Here is a 9,711-nt window from a genome sequence, read left to right on the forward strand (position 1 = left end):
AAATAGGCTAGAAGATTCACTAAGCAGATCATAGCCAAGGATGCCAGCTTTATATCTTTGCCAAAATAGATGTTGGGTGTCTGTTTTCTTTTGGCGATGTTGTTGTTGTTTGCAGGCTAATTTTTGTCTGTTGTGAGAGCATAAAGGATTAGCTTGCTCTACACAAAAAAACACATTGGTAGAAAGTGTTGTCTAGATCATATGGTTGAAGCAAGTAAATAGTTTCGCTATTGGGCGTAAAACCATAAACTTCTTCTTAGGGTTCGTCAGAAGAAGAATAAGAGAACTGTGTTGAGAAACACAATGGCGGCTTTATTGCTGAAGAAGATGTTTCATAAGAAATTGATAATCAACCACTAGTAAATCTGGAAAACTTGGGATCTGTATAGTGAATTGGAGGAACATCAGTGGTAACAGTTTGTATTTGTTTGTAAACAGTATATCATGTTTTAGGAATTAATTCTTAAAGTTTTTCCTTTGACACCTGCTTAGGAACAAAGGTACAATATGACTTTCAATCTTTACCAATAGTGAGAAAAATGGCATCATGTGTATCCTCATGAGTAGTAATGTCAAGAGAATGATTTTGAACATGATAGGCCATTTGGTAGTGGATCATAACCATAAGAATCTGACCCTAAGGAATAGCACCAGTGACTTGGACCTGGAACTTTAGGGCATGACATAACAAAGGATCGTGCAATGACATTCAAAAATTAGGGAACAAGGTAACCATAACTATGCCAGTATTAAAGGTAGTCTGAACTATATCAAGATTGACATGTTTAAAGTTAGGAAATCTTGTGTTCAGGAAAGTGATCCTAGAAGTAGTAGGAAGTTCATTTCTTCCATGGAAAGTAAGGGCAAAGCAAATGACACCAAAATGAAGGTGAGAATAGTCCTCAGCTATCCATTCTTGAGTGAAATGAGCTAGATATTCCAAAGTGACATATTGTTCGGTAGTGGTGGCAGAAAGTTGATAGCTGCTGAAAGATGTACTCTGAACATATTCTTTGATTTTGACAGCATAAGGATGAATGATGATGTTGATAGTTCTACGGAAAGAGGTAAGGTGCTTAAGGTAATTGTGATATGGATTGAGGAAAGTAAGATTTGTGGTAGGTAAATGAGATTCATTATCTAGGTATTTTATTTCGTAAAGACTATCCATTTTGTAAGAAAAGTATTTGGTAAGAGAAAATGTAAAGGGAGGAATAACAAGGTGAATTTCACTTTGGGGAGTGAGAGTAGTACAAGCCATAAAATTAATGGAGATTCAACTGAGTTAGGGCAAAAAGACTTTATATCAAAAAGCAAAATTTTCACAATTGATAACTTTGATACCATGTATAGGGTAGGAGGTATACCCTTGGTTGGTTAAGACTATGTGTATAAAACGTAGTCCAAGGTATGTCAAGGAGAATAGTAGTGAAACAAGCGACTGGTAACCCAAATTATGACCATGGTTAGCCTAAGGCTCAGAAAAGGCAAGAAGAAGTCCTTTTATAGGTTATAAGGCTGTTCAACTCACGCTCAACCCAACCTTTTATGAACTTGTGTTTGGATGACTTTGTTTTAGATGTTTAACCAACCAACAAGTTCTAATGTACAGGATCCTTGACGCTTCAAGGTAAGTACAGAGCATACTTTTGTTTTGTTCGACATGATAAAAGAGGTGGTGATTGAAAATTTTACACAAAGATATGAAGAATTTTGTCCAAGACTCGGATGGAATTACTCAGGAAAGTGGATCATATTGATAGTTGAGAGAGAAAGTTTTTTTTTCGATATCCCTTTTTGAAGAAAGGGGACTGTATTTATAGAGGGAAAGCAATAATTACAATGAGTGAGGTGGCTATTACAACTGGAAAGTAGCTAACCCAGTTCATGCATACAATACAATAATTAAAAAGCTAAGTGGTTACTTTTACAGATAAAAAGTAATGTACATACAAAAACACGTGAAATAATAGTAAAAGCAAACACATAGCCATTACATTATTATACAAGGACAAAAGTTCAATAGTAAAATATGCTTAAAGAGATAGTTGAGACAATGTGGAAATAACAGGGCCTTTAGAAGTGGAAGTGAAAGGCAATTTGTCCTTATTAGCGTAAATAAATGCATCAATTACAACGAAGTCAATATCTTCAAGAGATTCTTCCTGTTGGGGAAAGAAGTCATACATGACAGGGTCATCAGCTTGTAGGATAGGGTGCTTTTGGCTATGAGTGCATGTTTTTTGTAAACAAAAAACAAGATAAGAATTTTCATACAAATATTTACAGACTGAAAAATCTTGATCATAATAAGGATGAGCTGATAAGGGGACATCTGGATGGTTTAGTATAGGAGGAAGATTGCCAGATATAGTGGGCCTCTACTAGGTGGAAAAAGATGGTTCTAAAGAAGCATGAGGTGAAATGTCCACGTCTTGAGTAGGGTTTATCATTTTTTGCAGTGCATTGATTTTGTCAAAAAAGAGACTCTTTGCTTTATTAATCTAAACTGTGTATGGGACAAGGTACAACTCCCAAAATGCATCATCAATAGGAATAGGCTAGACTTGGTATGGAATAATAGAATTGGCCTCAACAATAAATCTTTCAAAATTGTGATATTCTTAAGCGTAGTCTATTTTGTTTTTATGTAGACTGTAAGGCAGATGGTCGTATTTTCAAACCGTAGTTTCAAACAAAACCTTTTTATGGTACCGAAAAACTTGAATTTTTCTTGTGAAAAAGAGAATGGAATATTGAGCCTCAACTTGCCTATTGAAATTGTGGTGTTCAAGATGGCATTGGAAAAATGTGCAAGTCCAGTAAAGGAGGTGATAAAACCATTGTAGGAAAATCTAGAATGGGGTAAATTTTGGGTTAAAAAGGCCATGTTCAAGTTTATGAAGTTATCATAACATTGGGCTAACTAGAAATTCAATGGCTACAGTGTATTTGGCTAGAAGGTGCCAAAGAAACCAAAGAGAATTCCAAGTAAAATCTTGGGTTATGTTTTTTTATTGAAAAAAGGTTTATGTAAGGAAAATTTGGATGGACATTAAGGGTACCAAAGGCCCTGCTACTTTCACGTTGTCTCAACTATCTCTTTAAGCATTTTTTTATTAGTGAACTTTTCTCCTTGTATAATAATGTAATGGCTATGTGTTTGCTTTTACTGTTTTTTCACGTGTTTTTGTATGTGCGTTACTTTCCACTTGTAAAAGCAACCACTCAGCTTTTCAATTATTGTATTGTATGCATGAACTAGATGAGTTACTTCTCAGCTATAGTAGTCACCTCATTCATTGTAATTATTGTTTTCCCTCTATAAATGCAGTATCCCTTCTTCAAGAAGGGATATCAAAGAAAAACTTTCCCTCTCAACTATCAATATGATCCACTTTCCTAAGTGATTCCATTTGAGTCTTGGGCAAATTTTTTCATATCTTTCTGTAAAATTTTCAATCACTACCTCTTTTATCATACTGAACAAAACGAAAGTATACTTTGTACTTGCCTTTAAGCGTCAAAGATCCTGTACATCAGAACTTGTTTTGGTTGGTCAAACATCTAAAATAGAGTTGTCCAAACACAAGACCATAAAAGATTGGGGTGAGTGTGAGTTAAGCAACCTCATAACCCATAAAAGGACCTTTTCCTGCCTTTTTTGAGTCTTAGGCTAACCATGGTCATAATTTGGGTTACTAATCACTTGTTTCACTACCATCCTCCTTGACATACCTTGGACTGCATTTTATACACATAGTCTTAACCAATTTAATACTTGCAGGTGGTGTGTCATGTAGTTTCATAGGGGGCTAGAGGATGACCAACATGTTAACATAAAAAAGTGGTAGAAGACTTCTAAGAAGAGACATGTGAGAGCGGAGTTAGAGGATTGTGTCATTGAACAATCTTAATTTGAGCTATACATTTATAAATATATAATTAGATACATAAATAATATATTATCGTGTGATTGAATAATTTTGAATTAAAAATAAAATAATATCTAATTATATAATAACACACCATCTATGTGTCTAATTATATGTCTAAAAGTGTGTGCAATAACATTGTTTTCTAAGCTAAGAGTAATGTTATATATATCCACTTTCGAATATACAAATGAATGCATACATGATGTGTAATCATATGATTAAAAATTATTTTATTCAAAATTCAAAATCATCAAATCACTTGATGACATATAACATATATATCTCAATTTATATATGTAAAATGGATTCATATAGTATTATTATTACACTAAACACTCAGTTTCGGAATAGAAATTAATCACTACTACTAAATATTGATAGACAATAAAAACTGTAATCTACCATTCTAGACTTATAAATCAAGAGATACAAGCACTTATGATAAACACTGCTTGCTACCAAAATAATTATTATTTTACCATAATACCAGTTCGTTCTTTCGACCCAAAAAAAAAAAAAAAGGTAGATTATGTATCCTTTATCACCATGAAAACTTATTCTAAAATGAAATCTTTGTATCTCATGATTATGAGTAAAAAATGGTAGATTACATTTTTATTATTTGTCACTAATAGTGTTTAATTTATATTCAAAAACAAGGTGTTTAGCGTAAATTAAGGTGGTTCCATGACACAAGCCTCTAACTTCACTCTAACGTGTCACTTCTTATATATCTTCCTGCCATTTTTTATGCTAACATGGCCTTTATCCTCTGGCCACGCTATGAAACTACAATACACACCGTCTGCAGTTATTAAAAACACAACTCAACACACAATAATGCACTATCAAATTTCACCTAGCACAAGGTTTCTCTCTCTCTTGTTCATCTCCAGTTCAGCTTACAAATTGCTTTCGAAGTATTGTCTCTTCACTGTACATGCAGTTTTTCTTCGGTTTCAGTATTTATTTGCCTCATTCTAGTTCCACTATTCAAGAGATACATTTTTCCTTTTTGATGTTCTTAAATTTTATTGCAGGGTTGTTGCCCCTTTCTGGTTGCTACCAGTAAAGTTTAGTTCTTTCTGAAGTTTTGGTTGGTGGGTATGTTCTGATTTTTCGTTCTAGTCTAAGAAGCACGGTGCGTTTCCACGAATCCGAAACGTTTCGGTTTCCGAAACAGCCCGAAACTGGTACGAAACATTTCGGGGCCGTTTCGGTAATTTTAAATAAAAGGGAAACGCGTTTCTTTAACCTAAAGAGTTTCCTATGCATACCAGAATTCTGAAAGTGCATCATAAATGGATTCTAAAAGGATTTTGAAAATAAATAACAAAAATAGTTTCCTGTGTGTAATAGTCTTCTGGGCATCTTCTCTTCTTTGCTGTCAATCTCCTTTGCCGTCAATATTGGGCGTCTTCTTCTTCTGCTGGGTGTCTTCTTCTCTTCTTTGCTGTCCTGGGCGTCTTCTTCTTCTCTGAAACACTGGCTGGAAGAAACAAATCTCTGTGAAAAAAGTATGAGTTTTTTTGCCCTTCTATGATATAAATTAATTTATATAGATTTGAATTTAATGCATCTCTGGGCCAAGATTATAATTCTGCTGCGTCTTCAAGATTTGTTAGCTTTCCAAGATTTGTTAGTTTCCCAGGACTTTTATTTTATTATAAAACATATATTAAATTATTATATATACTCTACATTAGCCTGCCTTTTGCTCAAAGTAGAATTAGACTCCATTAGCCTTTGCCGTTAATGCATGCTTTCTTCCAGATGTGTCAACCTCAACCTTGGAATTCTAATTTATTATAAAATATATTTTAAAACATTAAATTATTTGCTCTATTCCCCCTAATATATATATATGTATATATATATTATATCAATGCAATTTGATTAATTTTTACAATATATATATATATATCATGAATATAATTTGTAATTATAATCCATAATTTTTGTAATTTGATTATTTTGTTATATGTTATTTTAAATTGGTTGAAAAAAATCAATTGTTGTATTTTTTTAATTAAAATATAAGTTATTGTATTTTTTATAAAAATTTTATATTTATAAAAAAAACTCTATATTTTTTATATTTACACGTTTTCCCACGTTTCCATTTCCTACTTTTTTAAGGAAATAAGTTTCCACGTTTCCGTTTTCACGTTTCCACGTTTCCGTTTCCGTGCTACCTAGGTTCTAGTCTTTCTGTTTGGGTAAGTTTTGATTTTCCTTGTTGAGGTTAGATGTGGTTTGTAGTTTTGAATTTTGATGATTTTGGGTTCTTAAATTTTGTTAATTTTTTGCAAGGTTAGGCCTATATGTTGCTAAATTTAAAGGTTAGATATTTTTCCTCTTTTTAAAGTTTTTCTTCTTGGTTGCGTTTGATTTCTGATCATAGTGTTTCTGTTTGATAAATTAATGATTTCTGTGGGGTTGAATGCACAGGTTATAGTCTTAAATTTATGATGAATTGAGGTTCCATTAAGGTTGATTGTTTTGGTTTCTGTTTGAGATTTTGGTTTATTTGATCTGATCATGATTTTTTTCTGTGATGTCTCTTGTGAGTTTTGGATTGCATGTGGCTTGTTGAGGCCTTCAAGAAGAGGGCTTTTGCGTTTCTGACATCAGCATTTACTTTGCCATTTTGGTTTTCGAGTCTCTCTCCAATGTTTTCATTTATTGTTTTTTGAGTTGATTCTTGGTATTCATGATTTTTTGGTCAAAGGTACTTTACTATCTTACAACTTTAAGAAATTTTTATCAAAAGGGGTCTTTTCACATCAGCATTCTGTTAGGACAAAGGTTTATATTAGGATGAAAGGAAAGAAGGCAATGGGTGTTGGGGAAACAAGTGGCAAAGCTGTAGAGTCTACAATTGGTGAGCATCCAGTATTAATAAGTGGCAAGCATTCCAAGAGGAGACAGGCAGCAGACAAAGCAGGCAGCCATGAAGAAGCAGAATTCAGGCCATCAAATGAGGGGTCCACTGAGGTCCCAAGTGCTGAGGTGGCTGCTCAAGAGAAGGGAGTTGGTTATGGAAGATATGATGAAATAGACAGTGAGAAGGAAAAGGAGGGCAGAGAGAAAATTGCACAAGAATGAGGAAAAGGAGAGACCAACCTCTCGAATTGCTGGAGCAAGAGTTCTTCTACAGTTGTTTCAATTAAATCTAGTTTATGTTATGTTTATGCTTATGCTTTGGTCTTGCTAGTAAAGAATCCATTGTCAGCAAGAAGTTTCTATTGTATTCCCCAAACTTCGAATTAATACAAATACTATTTTCTATATTGAGTGTGAGTTCTTGTCTTTCTTTACAGCCAAATACAAACAATACATTTCTTGCATTTTCCAGTATCTTCAGCAGCATTCGTCTACTTTCACGGCAGTTCCAGAGTCCACAAACCTGTGATCAACATCAGCAAGCAGCAGCAACTTCAGGTCACTAACACATTCAAGTTTTTATCTTGATGGTTTCTTGACTCTTCTTCAGTCTCAGGTTTCTTTAATTTTTTGCTGCCTGATATCTAGGGTTTGGTCCTATTTTCAAGCTTTTGCAGTTTCTTGTCTTCAATTTTGTTGAATTTGGGTTTCCAAGTATCAAAAGTTAAGGTTTGTTTCTTCAAATTTGTGCTTTTAATCTTGTATGTGACTAAATTCTTCTTGAAAGGGAGACTGGGTTTCATATCTGGCTTCATGGTCACTGAAACTTACGTGCCTTTGAGCATATTTGAGGTTATAGTCTTCAAAATGTTTTGATATGGTTCCCTTTTCTTAGCATTCCAGCTACATTTCTTGTGTTCTGAAAAGCTTTTATTTAATAGCTAACAGTCTCTAATTGATCATGACTGCCATTTGTCGGATTGGATTGTTTACTTGGTGAACTCTTTTGGTTGTTCATTGTGGTTCTGATCTACTTTTCTCGCTTTTAATTGTGCCTTAATTGTACTCCAATAGTATCAAGCTCTCAATCACCATATATATGGCCATATCCAAACAGTTCCATAACTCATGGACCAAAACTCACTTGCACACTCAAATACAGATTAAAAGTTTTCTATGATGGGGTTGGGCAGTTAAGTTGATTGTTGCAAACTGGATGTTTTCAACGATGAACGGTATTTTTTTCTATCAATTCAGGATTTTTGTGGCTCTATTGAAGTTAAATGGGGCTGCATTGTGTAGGATATATATTTATATCTCTGAGACTAGAGTCAGTGTTGGTCAATGTGGGTGTTCTCTTGTAGCAAAAATTGATACTATAAATTCCGGGATCGCTGTGGTTTGTCGTTCTCTAATTTTGTATTTGGAGTATTAGCATTTAAGATTATGTCTAGATTACTCTCTGTTTACAATATTCTCTGATTTCAAACCTTCTTTCGTGAAAATGTAAACATCTCATTTTTTGAACCAATCAGCTTAACCTTCTCTAAGCATTCTCTCGTGCACTAGTGTGGTACAGTAACTTTCCATTCTTGTCTTTAGTTTCTATGCTAAGCCTATACCATAGAAGGGAAGACTGTTGATATTTTTGCAAAATATGGATGTTTTAGATAGTTACCATAGTTTATATTATACTGTATGATAATTTAGAATTTTGGAAAGTATGTTATTTATATCTTGCAATTGGTTTTGTGGTGGATCAGTTTGTGGATGTTCTTGCACAAACAGGATTTTGAGGTCAAATATAGATATTGAACTCGTTTAAACAGGATTTTTAAGGGCTATGTTTACTGTATTTGGTTTGAGTGTAAGATAAGGGGGCTGTGCCCCCACAAGACAGTTAGAACGTGGCAAGAGGAGAACTAGAGAGACTGTTATGCAAGGGAAACAAAAGCTGGGAAGAAATCAAAGAGAATCAAGAAAAGAGAAGCTAAATTAGTGAAGTAGCGAGAGAGAGCTGGCCTTTCAAAAACCTGGCATCTGTGGTTACTGTTGTATTGTATTTTGAGTTTGGTTTGGACAGTGTAATGAATATTAAATCAATGAAAGATGTGTTGATCCATTAATATTCTTTTGCACTTGTGTTGTGTTGTTTGTTTGCTGTGCTAGAACATCATATTGGTGACTTATCTTGTGTTCTCAATGCAGAGACTGAGAAAGGCTGTGAGAGCAGATTGGCAAAATATTAATTATCAATGAACTATTATATTTGAAGATTTATCTTCAATATTTCCATATCTAGAATTCCTGTGAGTCAATCTTTTTTGTGATGTCAATATATTGGTGATTTTTCACATTATTTAGTTAGCTTAGTTCTTTGCAAGATAATGTTTGTTTCACTAATTGGACGTAACATTAGCAGGCTTGGCTTGTCCAATTTCCTGTTCTTAAAAATACCTAACAGTCAGATCTTCTGCAATAGTGAAAGGGGTGACACCCAAATAAGTAAAACAGACTCACACCTGGAGTTGATAAAGTTCACCCATACGTGGACCAATTCAAAAACATGAATTTCATCAGTTTCTTAGACTTATCAGCTGTGTCAGAACACTTTTAGAAACAAATTAAGAGAGCATAAAATTTTTCCCATATTGTGCTACTTGTGATGGACAAGTTGGCATTCAAATTATAATGCCATGTATATGAGTGCCATTTTCACAAACGCTGTTAGTAAACCGTTATAAACAACTTCAAACCTCGAAAATATCGATAAGAAACGGTCACGTAACATTCATTTCGATAAGTTTGAAAATCTAAGCTAGCTTTATTAACCCTAGAATAGATAAATTGAAACGTATCTTGTGTTTATAATTTTCATATTCTTTCC

General features: G+C 33.9%; 1 long non-coding RNA gene across 1 annotated transcript; it reads left to right on the forward strand.

Moving 5' to 3' along the window:
- Window positions 1–4,657: 4,657 nt before the first annotated feature.
- On the forward strand, window positions 4,658–7,229 carry LOC123225212. The gene is made up of 3 exons (XR_006504113.1): window positions 4,658–4,858; window positions 4,979–5,059; window positions 6,138–7,229. It is a non-coding gene; the product is annotated as an uncharacterized LOC123225212 (long non-coding RNA).
- Window positions 7,230–9,711: the final 2,482 nt, after the last annotated feature.

Source organism: Mangifera indica, chromosome 9, assembly GCF_011075055.1.
Source record: "Mangifera indica cultivar Alphonso chromosome 9, CATAS_Mindica_2.1, whole genome shotgun sequence".
In the NCBI taxonomy this organism is placed as follows: Eukaryota; Viridiplantae; Streptophyta; class Magnoliopsida; order Sapindales; family Anacardiaceae; genus Mangifera; species Mangifera indica.